We start from the raw sequence: 18872 nt of genomic DNA, 5'->3' as shown, positions 1-18872 counted from the left end.
GTTAGCTCCCTCACTTCATTTGAATTTATTGTTCAAACATCAGTTTCTGGGACATCTGGGTGGCTCAGTCAGTTAAGTGTCTGCCTTCAGCTCAGGTCATGATCTTAGGGTCCTGGGATTGAGGCTCATATCAGGATCCCTGCTCAGCAGAGAGTCTGCTTGTCCCTATCTCACTGTCCTTCCTACCCACTCATGCTATTCTCTCTCTCAAATAATCAAATAAATTAACAAAGTCTTAAAAGAAAAACACCCACAAAACTCAGTTTCTTTTATGGTTTAAGTTAGGTATCACCTAAAATTCATGTTAAGTCCTAACCTCCAATACCTCAGTATGCAACCTTGTTTAGAAACAAGGTCATTGCAGATAGAATTACTTAATTAGTTAAAATTAATTAATTAATTAGTTAAGATGAGGTCATACTGGAGTAGAGTAAGCCCCTAATCCAATAGGACTGGTGTCTTTAGAGAGAGACCACATCAAGGCAGAGATCAAAATGATGCAATTAAAAACAAAGGATACAAAAGCTTATTGTCAGACATCATAAGCCAAAAGAAAGGCGTTAAACAGAAGCTCCCTTAGAACCCCTAAAGGAACCCACCCTGTCTATGCCTAGATCTCAGATTTCTAGCCTCCAGAAGTGTGAAATGATACATTTTCGCTATCTAAGCCACCAGTTTGCAGTACTTTGATAAAGCAGCCCTTGGAAAATAATAAGTTTCTCAATGTGCTTTACCCTGCCTCCTTATTTAAATATTTTTACACTGTACATCTCCACCCCCACACTGACCTCACTTACCATGCTATATTTTTCTATAGCATTCAAAATATTTTACTCTTTTCATGTTAATTGGTTAATGTCTTCTTTCCTCAGCTAGAACATGAGCTCCACAAAAGCAGTCTTTTTGTTCCATTCACAATGGTATAGCAGGTGCTTGGAATATAGCACTTGGCAAAGACTCTCAGGGGGTGCCTGGGTGGCTCAGTGTGTTAAAGCTTCTGCCTTTGGCTCAGGTCATGACCTCAAGGTCCTGGGATGGAGCCCCACATCAGGCTCTCTGCTCAGCGGGAAGCCTGCTTCACCCTCCCTCTCTGCCAGCCTTTCTGCCTACTTGTGATCTCTCTCTCTTTCTCTCTCTGTGTCAAATAAATAAATGAATTCTTTTAAAAAAAGAAAAAAACCTTTAAAAGGTAAGTTCCCAGTGTGTTGGTTAAATGAATAAGTGAATGAATATAATGGAATAGATTATTCTAAGTTTCTGTATAAATAGATAATATTGTGAGATATTTAACCTTAGCTGTACAGTATACCACATTGACTTGTGAACTTGATATCATAAATGATTTGGAAAATTCGCATGAAGTGCTTTTGTGTAGACACATTATAAAAGGTAACAGATCAAAGAAGATTTTTTTGAGTGCTGTGAAGTGTGTAAACCTGGTGATTCACAGACCTGTACTCCTGGAGCTAATAATACATTATATGTTAGTAAAAAAAATAAAAAAAAAAGGCTGAGTATAAAACTGTAATATATAGAGAGCAAAAGAAGGTAAAATTTCTTAGAAGTTTTTATGAAGCTGTGCTATAATATCATCAACAACCAAAAGGTAATCATTAAAGTCCTCCTAGTGTTAGCCAGTGCTGTTCTCAAATCTGAAGGGATAATTATAATATTAAATCATGGTCCATGGACCCCAGTGTTTCTTGATGTATCTAAGAGAAAATAATTGATAATAAAGCAAATAACAGTGAAAACTGTTATGTCATAATAAGCACCAAAAGAGTTGAAACAAATGGAGAGCATTATTCAAAACCTGGAAAAAGTCTTTATTGAGGAAGTAAAACTCAAAACAGATCTTTAAAAAAATGTCTAAACTCTATGCCCAAGACATGTTAGAAGATTTGTTTGTAATGGTTTCACCTTTCATATGGACTCAGAATCACTGTAGGAAAGGTATGCTGTATATCAATAAGTGACACTATAATTGTCTTATTTAAGAAAAAGGAATAAAATTGAGAAGAATTTGAAGCACCTAGGTGGCTCAGTCAGTTGAGCATCTTTCTTCGGCTCAGGTCATGGCCCCAGGGTTCTGGGATTGAGCCCTGCATTAGACTCCTTACTCAGTAGGGAGCCTGCCTTTCCCTCTCTGCTCCCCTGCTTGTGCTCCACTTTCTTTTTCTCTCTCTCTCAGTCAAGTAAATAAATAAAATCTTTAAAAAAAAAAAACTTTTTATAAAAATAAATAAATAAATAGGAAGAATTTTAGAAATATAACGTGCAGCTGTGTGATTCATAAAATAGCATATTAATCATATGAAAATTAAGATAATATAAAAATATTTATTATAGTAATATATATTATATAATTCTGTATTATGATACTTATTATACAATACTATATATTATATAATGTATATACCTGTGCATGCATGATTGCGTGGATGTTTATTCTCATCTGATCACCTCAATGGCAAAGAAGATTATCTTATACCTCTTTAGATCCATAAGGCCTGGTATGTGTTCAAGAATGTATTGTGTGTGTGTGTAACTCAGCAACCATCAAATAATTTTTATTTTATTTTCATTTTAATGTTTTAAAATAATTGCATTTAAAGACTGAGGTATCAAATCACTGCCTATGCGAAGAGAATTTCTGAAGACAAGATACAGGAGAGAGAACCCCACAGATGTGAGGGGTCACTTCCCTTAAGAAATCTACAAAGTTTCAATAACGAACAAGAAGCTAAGAAGCTGAGCAGAGCTTTAAGCAGATGCATGATACTAGGGACACAAAACAATGGAATTAAGAACAATGCAATTAAGAACATTATAAGAACATGCTTTTCTAGTAAACACTACAGAGTATCCATTGAGGCCCTGACCTCCATACACTATAAATAAAGGTGAACTTGATATAGGTCAATTTTCTCATTGACTAAAAGCCACATTGGAAAGATCTCATTCTTGACTGGATTAAGTCAAATAATGAGATTACTAGTGCATTTAACATTGTTGCCTTCTTGTAACAAAAAGTATATATTTCTTGAGAGAAATTAATGTTATTTTAAATCTCAATTTACCTACAATATTTTCACATAAAACTAAGTGCTGATCCAGAAGTTTTCAGACATACCAGAAGATCAGAAAAAATGTAAACTGTTAGTAAACATAGACTTAAAAGTAATATATACATTTAATATGGATTTTGACAGTATTTTTATAAAAATAATAAACCAATGTGTACTCAGAACCAAAAAACTGAAATGGACATGAAGACTGCATATTTATTTAACAGCAGATTAGACACAAGGGAAGAGAATCCCCAGGCAGGTAGATCACAAGTATCCAGACAAAAGCACAAGAAATAAAAGGAAGGAAAAAGTAGAATAAGGAGTGCACATGTAACACGGTGAAAAGTTCTACCACACATTTAATTACAGGTGGAGAGGTGAGAAGGAATTATTAGAAACAATAATTGACGATGTTATGACTGAGAATTGTCAAAAACTAGACATGATATAAAACCACAGATAATGGGACGCCTGGGTGGCTCAGTTGGTTGGACGACTGCCTTCGGCTCAGGTCATGATCCTGGAGTCCCGGGATCGAGTCCCGCATCGGGCTCCCAGCTCCATGGGGAGTCTGCTTCTCTCTCTGACCTTCTCCTCATTCATGCTCTCTCTGTCTCTCTCTCAAGTAAATAAATAAAAAAAAATCTTAAAAAAAAAAAATCTTAAAAAAAAAAAAAAAATAAAATAAAACAACAGATAAAAGAAATACAAGATTCCTAAACAGAAATTTAAAGAACACCAGACTTCAAAGCAAAACACGCAAACATTTAAAAATTGTTAAAAAACAAAGATATCGAGAAAAACAAAAAAAGCCATACATTGATTTGGGGAGCAGAGGACCAGGAAGGCAGGTAGGGGGGTAGTGGTTTAAGAAGATTGGGACTGCGAAGTGGCCATTTTACAATTTAGAGCTAACGTTATCAGTGGAACAATGGAAGCCAGATAATAAGGAAAAATATTTTCAAGTAATTCAAGTAATTGTGTACCAATCTAGAATTCTTTATCCTCCAAAAATATATTCCCATTGTTAACGTCCCTTTTCTTTCAAGTTACTTCTTTGTGCCACTTCTACACTTGATTGACATATATTTATTGACCTGGGTTTGTTATGTTCTAGACACATGAAAAATAGGTTCTGTGTCTGTATTATATGTAGTGTGGTCATCTATCACAAGGTCCAGCTTGTCATAATTTCTAATAAACATTGTTAATCATATGTGTAAGTGCCCAACTATCTCTTGACAATGTTCCCTCCTAGAGTCTGGTTTTCTTATTCTTCTTTAGATAAAATTAAAAGGGAAATACTGATGACTTTCAGGTGAGTATTTATTTTTATATTAAGAAAGTATACAGTAATTTAAATAAATACACAAATTGAAGGCCTGTCTTTCATCGATTCACATTGTTAGTGATCTAATCCCAAGAATCCTTGAACATGAACCTAATATGTAGTAGCCACTCACCACTTTTCTTTGCAGGGAATGGCCACGTGTGTGTATGACCACATGTTCTACTCTTTTAATTAGACCCTTTTTCTATACCCATTCATGCTACAATCTCTGCTTTACCAATTCAATCAATGAAAGCAAACTGTTGATACACATTTATCCCTTTGTAAAGTTTAACTTCTATTTCTCCCTTTTGAAATGAAATTTATTTTACTTTTCATATTTTTAACTTTTTAAATTTTAAATAATTTCCCACCAACAAAAATGTAAAAGTAGTAGAATCTGGAAACCAAACTGAGAGTAACAGAAGGGAAGGGGTGGGATCTAGGATAACCAGATGGTGGGTATTAAGGATGGCTCATGTGGTGAAGAGCACTAGGTGTTATATGTAACTAGTGGATCACTGAACACCACATCAAAAACTAAGGATGTACTATATGTTGGCTAACTAAACATAAAATTAAAAATATTATTTAGGGGCGCCTGGGTGGCTCAGTGGGTTAAAGCCTCTGCCTTCAGCTCAGATCATGATCTGAGTCCTGGGATCGAGTCCCACATTGGGCTCTCTGCTCAGCAGGGAGCCTGCTTCCTCCTCTCTCTGCCTACTTATGATTTGTCTCTGTCAAAGAAATAAATAAAATCTTTAAAATATATATATATTAATTAAAAAAATCAGAGAGTCCATTGACATATCTAGTTTCCCCATGCGGCAATATCTTACATAGCCAAAGTGCAATTGCCAACAAGAACAAATTACCATTGGTGTAATACAATTTATCATCCAGAGATTTTGTTCAAATTTTATCAATTGTGTCATTAAGGTTTCTTTTCAGTCCCAGAATCCAATTCAGGGTCATTCATTTTATTTAATTGCCTTGTCTCCATATTTTCCTCAATCTGTCTTTTATGACTTTGAAATTTATGAATTTCATTGGTCAATTATTGCATAGAATTCCCATCACTTTGGTTTTATCTAATACACACCACAGAAATTGTGTTCTTCCTAGTACATCATATCTGATGTGATATGGTACAGATAGTACAAATATCTGATGTGATATGGTTACTGGTGATATTTATACAACAGGATGGTATTTCAAGGGTATAAGGTATATGACTAGAAACATTTCAGCTTAAACTCTGCAAGCTTTGATATTCCATCAAATTTAAGATATATTGATTATGAGATGCATTATTGATTTATACACAATTTCTTATTCAAGTATAATGAATATGCAGTGTTATATTATTTTCAGATGTACAATATAGTGATTCGACCCTTCTATACATTACTCAGTGCTCATCATGACAAATGTGCTCTTGATCCCCTTCACCTATTTCACCCACTGTCCCACCCAACTCCTCTCTTAAGATATGTTGATTAGAAGGTGCATCATTGATTCATACACAATTTTTAAACAGAAAGATTCTTCCAAATGAAGTATGACACAATAACTTTCTATCACTTAGAAATGTTACAGTAATTGAAAATCTATCTTGTTTCTATTTAGCTAATAGATATGCTGACAATAGGAGTTGCCATAAGCAGTTAGCAGGACCGGGCAGGAAATAGCGTATCACCACCACTGCTGTCAGATCAACTGACTACGAGTCTCTTGTCAAGTTCACAGATCTTAAAATGGGAGAGGAAATGTCTGTTTTAGAATCAATGAAAACAAGTAAACTAAAACCCTCAACTCAGACTAAGAAGTCACACTGTATGATAAGTGGTAGGATATCCATTAAAGCAAGGGAATAAAGAAGTCACACTGTATGATAAGTGGTAGGATATCTATAAAGCAAGGGAATGGTAATCATAATTAGGTATATATTCTGGAACTTTCTAGTCCTCAGGAATGACACTGAAGGGAGAAGTGTTGGAGTTTAGGGATCCTATTGCTAAGAAAAGAAAAAGAGCTCACCTATTTACATAACTATAATATTTTACCAATGGCTATAGCCATGGGACTATGCTAATAGTACCCTACTTTAATTTAAACATTAGGAAAAACAGACAATTTTAGAAAACAAGCATTAAGGAGATCTTGAAGCCAGGATTTTCAAAGCTGGAGCTCATTTTCCCATCTTATAGTGTGGTGTTCCCCAGGGAAATTCACTAATATTCTTGGCCCAATGATTGAATAATGAATACACCACAGTAAGAAATCTGACAAGACAATCAAAAACAAATTGATAATTATGGATTAGTTTACTATAGTAGCAGCTCTTTACCACCATAAAGTATAAACGTTCATTTTCCAAACTGTGAAGTATTAAAAAACCCACATGAATTATTTTAATTAGAAAATTTATCAGTTTATGTTAAAGAAATAAGGTCATTCTATTTATATAGCTATGGATATATGGAGACAGATACAGATATATAGAGACATATATATATATAGATACATAGAACTATAACTAAGGTGAGTGGATAGCCCAATTTGGCCAGGATCATCCTCATTTATGCTTATCATTCTAGCATAATTATCAATGTGCTCCCCTTTCACTCTCAAAATTATCCTAGTTTGACAATAAATTATATGCTCATGGAACTGATGTTCCATGATGCTCACAAAACAGAATTTATCCCAGAGGGATTTGCAATTGTTGGTCTAGGATATACAATGTCCAAAGGCATATTCATTTTCACATTAATTCCAATCAAGTTATGAGGGACAAGAACTTGAAATTGTAGGTGTTACACTACCAAATGTCTACACTACCAAAATGTCTTTTTAGCTTAAACAATGTATCTATATGCTAAGTTTCTTAGGTTAGCTTTATTTGTCATGGTTTTTTGAAGTGTACAGGATGCCCAGGAACTTTCCTAAAAAATTTGAATAGTACAAAAGAACATGGGTTTAATGGAGTTAAGTTAACAGCATGGACTTCCCCTAAAAGCCTTTGAGTTCTGGCTGGATGACCTCAGTGAGTCACTCGAATTCTTCTGTGCCTGTTTTACAATCCGTAAATTAAAAATAATTTCTGTGCTTACCTTCAAGGGTTTCTGTAAGAATTAAAAGAGTGATAAAGCTTTATGTGTAAGTCAGAGATAGTACTTGACATCTTGTAAGCATGATATAAGTGTTGAAAGGATAGATATGAAGGAAAAGATAGATAATGGTAGATAATAGAGGAATTTGTGTTGATTACTAAGTCATCTATGCAAGTTAAATATTTTCTGGAAGAAAGGGGAATACATATTGATTCTCAACCACAGCACTCTTAGAGGACATACTTAAACAGTATAAACAACAACAAAAAAAACTTGACCAAGGAGAAGATACTAGAATTTTAAAGGCTTTGAGGACTCAGCACAGCACAGGTCTAAGGTAAGTTGTAGAAATTGACATGGGTACAACTTCCAAGAGTTCTGAATTCAAAGAATTGGAAATTCAAGTGGAAACCAAAAAAAAAAAAAAAAAAAAAATGTTTGCTTCCTTGTCTCTTCCCTTCATCTCTTATTCCATATCTCTTATTTTAACGAATGCCATTGCCATTATCTTTAACATATTTTGAACGTGTGCCCCTAGGTGATCATTTCCTGATCAACCACTCTGCTCCAGACCACCACCACCCTGATTTCATTTACACCCTAATCGGTCTCTCTGTTCTGCCCTTGTCCACCATTCAGAGTATTTTCTCCCTACAGCAAGAATTATTCAGTTAAGCTGTCTCTTGAAACCATTCAATGGGTTTCCAACCAATTGAAGTAACAAAGTCCTAATGGTTGCATGATCTGATCCCTGTTACCCTGTTTTTTTTTTTTTTTTTTGTTGTTGTTGTTGTTTTATTTATTTGACAGAGAGAGATCACAAGTAGGCAGAGAGGCAGGCAGAGAGAGAGAGAGGAGGAAGCAGGCTCCCTGCTGAGCAGAGAGCCTGATGCGGGACTCGATCCCAAGACCCTGAGATCATGACCTGAGCCGAAGGCAGTGGCTTAACCCACTGAGCCACCCAGGTGCCCACCCTGTTTTAAATTATACTTCCTAATACTATTCCTCTTCTTTACTCTTGTAGAAGGCACATGGACTCCATGCTTGTACATTTCTGCCTCATGTCTTTGGACTTGCTTTTCCCTATACCTGAAAACTCTCTTCCCAGAGAGACATGTGGCTCAGAGGTTCACCTCTTTGGGTCTTGGCTAAACTTTCTTCATTCAGTAACATTTTGTCGATTCTTGTGAGAGAACGAATTTCTGTCTGTTTTGTTCGCTGCTAAATGGCCAGTATCCTAGATGGTTTCTGACATTTAATAAGCCCTCAGTAAATATGTGGTGAATAAATAAGCATTGTGTTAGCTATTTTATTAGTTATCTTTTGATAACTAGATGATAGCCATGTTAACTCAGTATGTCAATCACAATTCAGGTTAAGAACCAAGTCTTCATTTCAAATGAAATTCCAATATGAAATTTATTTTTTTTCCAAAGAACACATTCTAAATATTCTAAACATATTCTAAAATATCATTGCAGAAATTGAATGAATGGATTGGAATACAAGTATTATCTGGATATTTAATATGTATTAGTGGCTCTTAATGCTGATGAACAAAGAATAATAGAAAGTGTTCTATGTAATCCACTAGTAAAATATGATACACTAACAAAATGTGTTTTAAGTTGCTAATAATAAAAAAGTGGTTAATTATAAAGTGATGGCCATTGACCTGCATATTTTATTGCTTTCATCTCAGCGAGTGACTGTTAGCACCCCACAACCTGTAATGGCTCTGCACATCCTCAATCGACAAAGGAAGTACAAAATGCATCCCTGTTACTTCTATTGAGTATCAAATTGTTTTTTTTTTAATTAAAATAAGGATTATATCCATTAACTACAAATTTCTTTTCATAGGCCTTCCTCATGCAAGAGCACCGTTGCTTACTAAGCACCCAATGGAATGAGCCTTTTCTTCCCCTTGTAGATTAGCAGCAGGCATTTCAAAGCATGTAGAATGAATATATATTTCTGATACTGCCTTCAGTCTTCTTAAACTTGATTCATGGGGGTTTTAAAAATATATATATAATGCTAAAACACACATAAATTCTGGGGAATACAGCTTTATAGAATAAATGATTCAGTTTTCCAGTTTACTAGAGCTAATTTCATATGTGGAATTGAACAAATACAGGTTTTCCATATTTTACAGATTCCTCCTTCTTCAAATACAATATTCTTCCTGGCAGTCCTCCATGAAGATAGCTGGCCACCCTGAAGGATCATTTGCTCTTCTCCAAAGATGTCCCTTTTCAAGAACACTTGACCACTTCCCACTTAGTATACAGCATCTGCTGACTGAATTTATGACATGCTCAGCCAAAATGCACTGTCAAAATTCTTTGCCTCAAGAGTTCAAACTTAGGGACACCTGGATGGTTCAGTCAGTGAAGCATCTGCCTTCAGCTCAGGTCATGATCCCTGGGTGGTGGGATCAAGCCCCACATTGGGCTCCCCGCTCAGCAGGGAGTCTGCTTTTCCCTCTCCCTCTCCCTCTGTGCTCTCTCTTTCTCAAATAAATAAATAAAATCTTAAAAAAAAAAGAAGGTCAAGCTTACGTTTATGACATCCAAAAGACAGAAAACAGTATCATAATTTAAAAACATAGTAATTCTTTAGAGAATATATTTATATGCAAAACAAATTTTGACTAAGCTCCTCCATGGATGATTACTATATGATCATAATATGATTTCATAAATCATGTGATCAGTGGATATGTTGCCTCAAAATCTCATAAAATAATACCCCGAAATATATTTTCTAAAACAGAAGAGTCACAGATACTAATCTAGAATCTACTAAATGAAAGGAGAGAATTTTGTATATTAATTGATATGTTAATTAGTTAAATATGTTATTTTCTTTTTTTAAAAAAGATTTTATTTATTTATTTGTCAGAGACAGAGAGAGAGAGGGAAAGCACAAGCAGGCAGGGTGGCAGGCAGAGGCAGAGAGAGAAGCAGGCTTCACCTGAGCAAGGAATCCTGATATAGGACTCAATCCCAACACCCTGGAATCATGACCTGAACCAAAGGCAGTGGCTTAACCAACAGAGCCACCCAGGTGTCCCTAAATATGTTATTTTCTTAAATGAATATGGTTTTAATCTTTTACTCAACATAGTATTGTTTTGTTCTTCTGGCTACTTCCCCCTATAAAATGATTACTAACTACTCTCATATACCATGTGTTAAATCTGAGACAAAATTTTCTAAAGGATATTGACATGGAATGAGATATTCTAGGAGCTCAGCCACTTCTTTAGGGATAGTTCCAAGCATCAATTATTTTGATACTGTTTTTTCTGTATTTTCACAAGATAAGAATAAAGGAATATGAATAATCTTAATAATGTAGGTTAAACATTAATTAATGATTGTTTTTAGAATGTTAACTCATCTATATGGGCACTCAGAAATTTCAGTGACCTAATATGCTTTATTTTGGAAGATACAAACATGTTTATTGCAGCACAACTAGCTCTGGTAGGAATATAAATAATGTAAGGCAAACTCAGCTCAATGCACTGCATTCATCTTCTAGATTCATTACTAAAATGTCTTTTGAGTCTAACTTTCTTCATTTAAGAAACAAAGACCAGTACACTAAAGACACACTTTATTTCCCAAAAGTTACACCCTGGAGAATTCTGATGTAGAATTTAATTAGGTAAGATGCCTTCAAGTGAGTAATTGGTTCACCCAACAGATGATTTCTAAAATGTTTCTCTGAAGGCAGACCTATTTGTGTTTTCACCTTCAGATACCAGAGGTAACATATCTTATGAATACCTTGATGAAATTGTTCTGGTTCCACAGGCATAAAACCAAAAAGACAGCTCATCAAATAAAATGGGTCTTTTTCTTTTTTTATCAATTGTTCAATAAAGGAATTTATACACAATTATGCTCTTTATTAAAATAAGTTTCTGTTTTTCATGAAGAAATTTGAATTCACTGCACCTTTTTGCGAACTAGGATACCCACTTTAAGAAATTATACTAGAAAATGTCAGAAATGATTATTTTATAGAAAGCTACTGAACAAATGACATTAGTTATATATTATAAGAGTTAATTTCTCATTCTTATCTTTATAAGGTCCCTGCTCTTTTCCTATAAATAAAGTATTAAGGTAATTTAATTGGAATTCAACTTGCCTACATGCATCTTTTAATGTACATAACATACATATATGCATATACATATAATATAAGAGATTCATGCATTCCTATCCCAACAATGTAACTTATAAATTTTAACACTGAAAAATTAAGTTACTTTCTCTTAAATATCAATGCCAAGAAGACAAACCCTGTCAAGTTGCAACCCGGTTAAGTTGTAATTCTATCACTCCAACTATATGCTGAAGACACCTACATGATGTCTTCCAAAACATAAAGAGATTTTTATACCCATGAACATTACATATCTGCATACCAGGAAAGAAAAGTAACATATTCAATTTCACATTATCCATAATTTAGCTTACAAGTGGGATGAAATCTCAGACTTTTCACAGTTTTTGGCAATTTTGGCAACAAATGTGATACTGACATGCACGTGGCCTTTGAGAAAAGAAAGGATGGGTGCTTTGCATACAGACTAAAGGATTTGAAGGAAATCTATGGAAATCAAAGGTGAAAATTACAGTGGTGACAACATTATGAGGTCAAGAGGGAGATGAATGGTTTTCTTTGTTTTTCCTACAGTGGAAGAGAAATTGGACAGGTGGTTGCGAGCTGAGTACCATGAAGCTGAATCAAGGATTGAACAAAGTCCTGGTTTTGCTCACTCTTCTCTGAGGAGGAAGGTCCTATGCAACAGCCGGAGGTCAATCTCTGGTCCACCGCACCATAACAACGAACACTGAGCCCCGTCCTGGATAGGCAGAGAATCTAGATACTTTCCAGTTGTAGTTACAAGGAAGCATATCTACCGTGGATTTCAGACTGCTTTAAATGAGCAAAAATGAGGCAAATAATCAAACCTCCGTTGCTTTTCTTTGGGGAGGAAGAGCAAGGTGTATAATGCTTATAATGGACAAAGGACAACAGCTGGGCTGTCTTAGGGCTCAAGCCCTCCTATACTCCTTAGGTTTATTAGGAGGGAATGCTAAAGGGATTCAGAATTTTTGCCCAGTAAATCCTGGCTGACAAAAGGGCACTTTGGCTCTCTTTTGAGATTTCCCTTTAAGAGACAATTTTTTTTTTTTTTTTTTTTTTTTTTTTTTACTACCATACAAGTCCTTATGGTCACAGATTGGGTTTGAAGTGGCAGTGATGGTGACCCACGAGAGAATGTGAAACAGAGCATTCTAGATGTACTCTTGTGTTCATCCTTGTCTTCCCTGGAACTCTCATAAACCTTATGTAGAGACCTGGCAAGACTCTAAGAGAAGTCATCTTGGTAATAGGGCCGCAGATGCTGAGGACTAAGTTAGATTTCTAGACAAAGGTCACAACTATGTGAACTAAAACTGGGCCACCCTGAAGGAATACAGTTCCCAGCCCCAAGCCAGAAAACAGTGTGGCTGTGATTGTTGAATCAAGGAATCCTCAAACCTGAATTAGTGCCAATAATGATGTCCTTACAGTGTATATTGGGCTTCTGGTGGATACATAAGAAGTCTGTTTGAATGAAGCATTGGAAATTTAAAGTTCATCTTGCCTACTGCTGCAAGCTAACCTCTACTGCTGCATTCACTTTCTACAGCAACCCCAGATGCTTTAAGAAAAAAAAAGATGATAAAGGGTTGGGCCCATGATCCATGATCCCGCTGACTCCGAAGAAGACTGAAAGCTATATGCGCTTACTCAAGTAGTCAGGGAAACTGTTACCTTGGAAACTGAAAACCAAAGGTAAGCTACAGCACACATGGTAGAGAAGGCTACTCGGGGAATGATTTCAGTGAACTATGTATGAAAGTTTCTGTGTGCCTGTCCGGTGCAAGCCGTGATTTAGCACATTTTCTGTAATGATCATGTTGAGCGTGAGTTCAAACTGAGGGAAGGGCATGAAGTCAAATCATCTGAAGAAAGATCAGGCATCATAAATGCTGCTTCCTGATGGTGTAGGGAGAAGAATGAGGCACAAACAAGTCAGCTGTAAGAGAGAGGGAGCAGGGGATGGCATTTGAAAGGACTGTCCCCCCAACAACTCCTCAGTCCCGTATTTATTAGATACAAGATAACAACCAAAAAAGGTGAAGAAGGTTATACATTCGTGTCGCAGCTGGCACAACAAGAGGGAACAGGGTTGAAGGATAAGAGAATGAAGAAAGGAAATGTGGGGAGCAGGAGGGACACAGGCGAACGTATCAAGCAAGTGCCAAAGTTTATTTTGCAGAGTTCTGATTTATACCACACAGTAAGAGAATCAATCGCCTTCTGTACATCTAGTTTCTATTTTGGCCTGAGAGTAGCTGGTCATGCAGAGATATCAGACAGCCTTGACCTTCGTGGTTTGGACACGTAGGCCATAACTCAATATTCTCAAAACACAGGAGACTTATTAACTTAGTCTTGAGACAGCAGCTGCAATGGCAAGAAGCCAAACCTTACAATGTTCTCATAACAATCCCGGGAAACACGGTGGCACTCTAGCTCGCCACCCGTGAAAGTCCTTGGTTGAAGAGGTTCCCAAGAACTGTTGCTCTATTGGGTTAACCCCTTCTTGGCACGAGGCTCCCAACACATTAATCATAGCTCTTGTAGGTAAACAACAAGGAATGTGAGTCATACGTGGATCTCCAATCTTATAGGTAAACAAGAAGAGTAGTGTGTGCCTGGTCAAGCAGCCTGGAATCTGTAGTTGAACAAGGGTACTTAGAGGCATTACCTTAACAGCCTTAACAGCCGGTTTTCTCTGAGGCAGGGGAGACGATGAAAAAGGGAAGAAGGCAGTGTTACACCCTGAGTGGACCTGGTAACCCCAGCTGCTCGGCTTTAAGGACATATATCTTCCTCTCCGCCAGAGGCCTGCTGCCAGTACAGCTTTTTCTCAAGGTCATCTTTAAGCATGCTTGTGTGACCAGTACAAATCCTTATTAGTTATATTTTAAACAGTATATTATTCCAAGGGACAGTTACAATGAACTGGGGATGTGCATTAAAAAAAAAAAAAAAAAAAAAAAAAAAAAAGACTCCAGCAAACTGTTACAGGGAATGAAGTAGGCAATGAACTTGCCTCTGGGGGTGAAACACAGGAAGAACCAGCAAGTCTCAGAGCTCACCATGGCAAAGGTAAAAACTCAGGGAGAGATTCAAAGAGCAGGATGAGAGCTTCAAGCAAAGCAGCTGATAGTAGAATGCAAGGGACAAGTCAATAGTGCTGGTGCAATAATACATTTCACACAGAGCTGGGAAAAGTGGTTCTTCAGAGGTTTCAAAGCTTATCTCTATCCTTACTGTTTTAGAAACTCAGCCTCAGTCCCAATCCCAAAGCACCATGATACTTAAAACTCCCTGTATTCTGGCTTCTCTGTTCTTTCCAGGATTCAGACTATTTTATGTGTAAATCTCCAGTTTCCACTCTTTCTTAGCTGGTATACAAATTGTTTATGGCTTCTTCTCCATCCTTTATTCCTAGAATTTAGCTCACGTTTAAGTCATCTGACTTGGCATATCATTGCCTACAGAAAACCACAAATAAGAGTCTCCTACCACCATCTCTCACTTCTCCCACAGAAACAGTTCTACTTGTACCCGAAGGTGAAATTATTAAAATATAAGGAGCAGAAAGGAAGTGTGACAGAACAAGTAGGCCATGTTAATAAAGAAAGAACATTTGACTCAGACAATTTCACTTTATCTGCTTTTTGTAAGGACATTTACCAACCTTGTTTAGACCAAAATTTGGGCCAAAAATATCAGTCCTCAATTGGAATTACAGCTAAAGGGGAACAACATCAGATAATGAATAACACTCTGGGAAGGAAAAATGGAAAATGCTTCTTTTTACTATATTTAAAAACTCCAGTCATGGACATAAAAACTCTCAATTCACCTATCCTATGAACAATTACTGACTTATGCATTTGTATAGCATCTGTTTCCAGGAACCTAAGTAGTAAATGTTATGTACATAATATATAAATGCAGATTTTTGTATAAAAAACATCTTTTACAAATATATTTTCTTTCCATTTAGATAATAGCCCCAAACTCAGCCAGATATGCAATAGTATTTTGACTGTCTATTTGATGTAGAAAAACAGTGCTATTTTCCTCCTGTTCAAAATATAATGCTCTTTTCTTCTATTTAATTCACAAAGTGCTTCATTTTTAATGAACATTCTTCATTCTTCAGTGCTTCACTATGTCAATCCATGGCAATGATGCTTATTTCTTCAGAGAAATTATTCTTCACTCAGATAAATTTCATTTGCCTAGAAATGACCAGGCAAAAAGGAAAAAAAAAAGTTTGGTGATATTGATAAGTAGATAAATTTCACCTAATTTATAGAAACCCCACTTAGTTCAGTGTGATAGACAGTAATAAGGAACAAATTCATATTCATTGTCAACTTGTTTGGACATGTCTGCAATGAAATTCAGAAATGAACATACACCAGGATCTTAGTGTTAACTTTGTAATGTGTTAGAGAGTACATCATTTGGGTATAATTTCTCTAGTAAGTCTCCTAGAAACTGGAAAGGCTGTTCTGTGGATTGGCTCTTAAAAGAGAAGATATTTTAAAAATCTATTGTGTTCACTAAACTTCATTTTAAATGATCTACTAAGTGACTCTTTTTCTTATCAGGCCATTAAAGATAGCCTTAGCAGGAAAATAGAAGCAGAAAAACAGGTTATTTATGACTTAAAGCTTAAGTATAAAAAATAATGTTTCCCAGAGGAAAACAACATCAACAATAACAACAACACTAGCATATGCAAAGGAACTTTAGAGACCAACAGAAGCCTCTTCCTCATTTATCTTAAAATCCACCTCTGGAATTTGCCTACCATTCATTTGATAGCACCCAAGAGAAATTTTTCTCAAATATAAAGTTGATATTAGCAGTACTGAACCATTACTTTAAGTTTTATCAAATAAATTAAGAATTTATTTCTTCTTGGATCCAAGTTATCTTGAAAAAGAAAGTGAAACTAAAAAAAAAAGAAAAAAAGGAAAAGGAAGAAAGAACTCATAAACTGAGAGTGTTGGGTTGAGGCATAAAGCAATTGATAGTAGAGATGTCAAACAGTGCTTATTTAACAGCAAGCTTCCCTTTCTCTAAGTGGGTCCTGCGAGGCCAAGGCAGAGCACATTCTACTGCATTAACAAATGCAGGGACAACTTGATGGTGTGGCAAAATTGCCCAGGAGGCTGCATCTTAAATGCCTTCACAAAAAAAAAAAAAATTGTGACGTGATAGAGGCAATAGCTAACAGTAAGATAGTAATCATATTGCAATATATAAATGTGAAATCCATACACTTTACATCTTAAACTTACATGATGTTATATGTCAATTTTATCTCCAGTTACCAAAAATATAAAACGTAAGCATAGAACTCAGAGTCTACCAGTGCAATGCTTTCAAAGAGTAATAATTGTCACAAACCTAATACCATGGGTTTTATTAACAAAAGATCACAGGTTATTATAAGCAAAGTTCTCCCTAAGGCAATAACATGAGTCAAACTATAATCAAGACAGGAGAGAAATTTAATATCAACAGAAAGCCTCTAATATGTGGTGACTTTAAAGCATAATTGTAAATGACATGGTGGTCTTCTCATGAAGAGTGCAATTTCTAGGGCTGCCATGACAGAATATGATAGACTGGGTGGCTTAAATAACAGAAATTTATTTTTCCACAGTTTGGAAGTGGAAGTCCAATACCAAGGTCAGCAAATTTGATTTCTTCTAAGGCCTTTCTCTTTGGTTCACAAAGAATGCTTTCTTTCTGTGTCCTCACATGGCCTTTCTTCTATGATAAGGCAACCCTGAAGTTTCTTGTTCTTCTTATGAAAGGCACCTATCATACTGGATTAGGGCCCCACCCTTATGGCCTTATTTAATCATTATTCCTTCTTTAAATGTCCTATCTCCAAATTTGGTCACGTTGGGTTTTAGAGTTTCAACATATGAATTTAGGGTGGAAGTATACAATTCAGTTCGTAACAATGACTTTTGAGGATAGGTTATAATAGACTTCCACTTCTACTGCTGGAAATTTTTATTGTATAGCCTTGAGTTGCCATTAAGGAAGTTCAACAACCAAGAGTGGTATAGGGACAATGCACGGAACAGCCATTTCATATTTTGAATGAGAATCTAAGCACATATATGGGTGTATAGTTAAGCTTTGTGTTATGTTACAACATAAGGTTATTGACCTGTAGACTTTCTACCTACTGGAACTACCTAGTTGGAATGTTGGGATCCAAGAATGAGGTAAGATGGAATTTGAAGATGAATGCATGGAAAAGAAATCTATGATTAATGTCCCAACACTGGGTATGGGGCCTCATTTCCATAAATTTTTGTTTTCTAGGTGATGTTGTCCAGTAATGTGCTTTAAAAAAAAACAATCATTTTTCTGATGGCAACCAGAATTCTATCTTTAGCAAGGTCCTACTTCTAAACTTCTAACTTGTATTTCAAATTTCCAGCCCATATGCTATTCTTCACTCAATCTTTTTTATCAAATAAATGGCAACCCCCAAGTCATTTTTAAAAGACATACTCCCTAAATCATTCTTTAAGAGACATAATTTCACACACACACACACACTCAAACCAAAGAGAAAGCTGATCTAGACTCACTCTAAGATGTGGCTTTTTACAATCTTTATGATGACAGCACTGGCCCAGGACTTGATATTTTCTTGACTTAAACACAGCTATGTCATCCACGTTCGTTTTTCCTACATTTTATCTTGCTCCTCTAACATCAGATATCCACAAAGTATCCAAGAAAATTTAAATGAACTCATAACACACACACACACACACACACACACACACACACTATCATTTCCACTTCAATGACTGTCCATTTCAGTGAAAACAGACTCTAGATCTATTACTTTGCTTTATAAAGTTTTATTGGATTTCCTTCTTGGTTCTCCCAACCATCTCACCCTTATCTCCATTTTCCTTCTTATTTCACATGTGTGTTTTTTTTCTACCCTCCCAATGCTAACTAAGCATGAGTTTCTTTAAGGCAATTATATGCTTGAAAAGCCCTTCTGGAGATCTGTACAAGGCAAGTTGCTTCTGGTCATTTGTGCCTCACCTTAAGAGTCCCTTCTTAATCTAAGCCTTATCTAAACATACAATCAGAGATATTCCATTCATTGTTATACTATATCACCTGCTTAATTTTCATTGT

This window comes from Mustela putorius, unplaced genomic scaffold (assembly GCF_011764305.1).
Source record: "Mustela putorius furo isolate JIRA1106 unplaced genomic scaffold, ASM1176430v1.1 tig00000832_pilon_pilon_pilon, whole genome shotgun sequence".
Lineage (NCBI taxonomy): Eukaryota > Metazoa > Chordata > Mammalia > Carnivora > Mustelidae > Mustela > Mustela putorius.
This window is presented reverse-complemented; position numbering follows the sequence as displayed.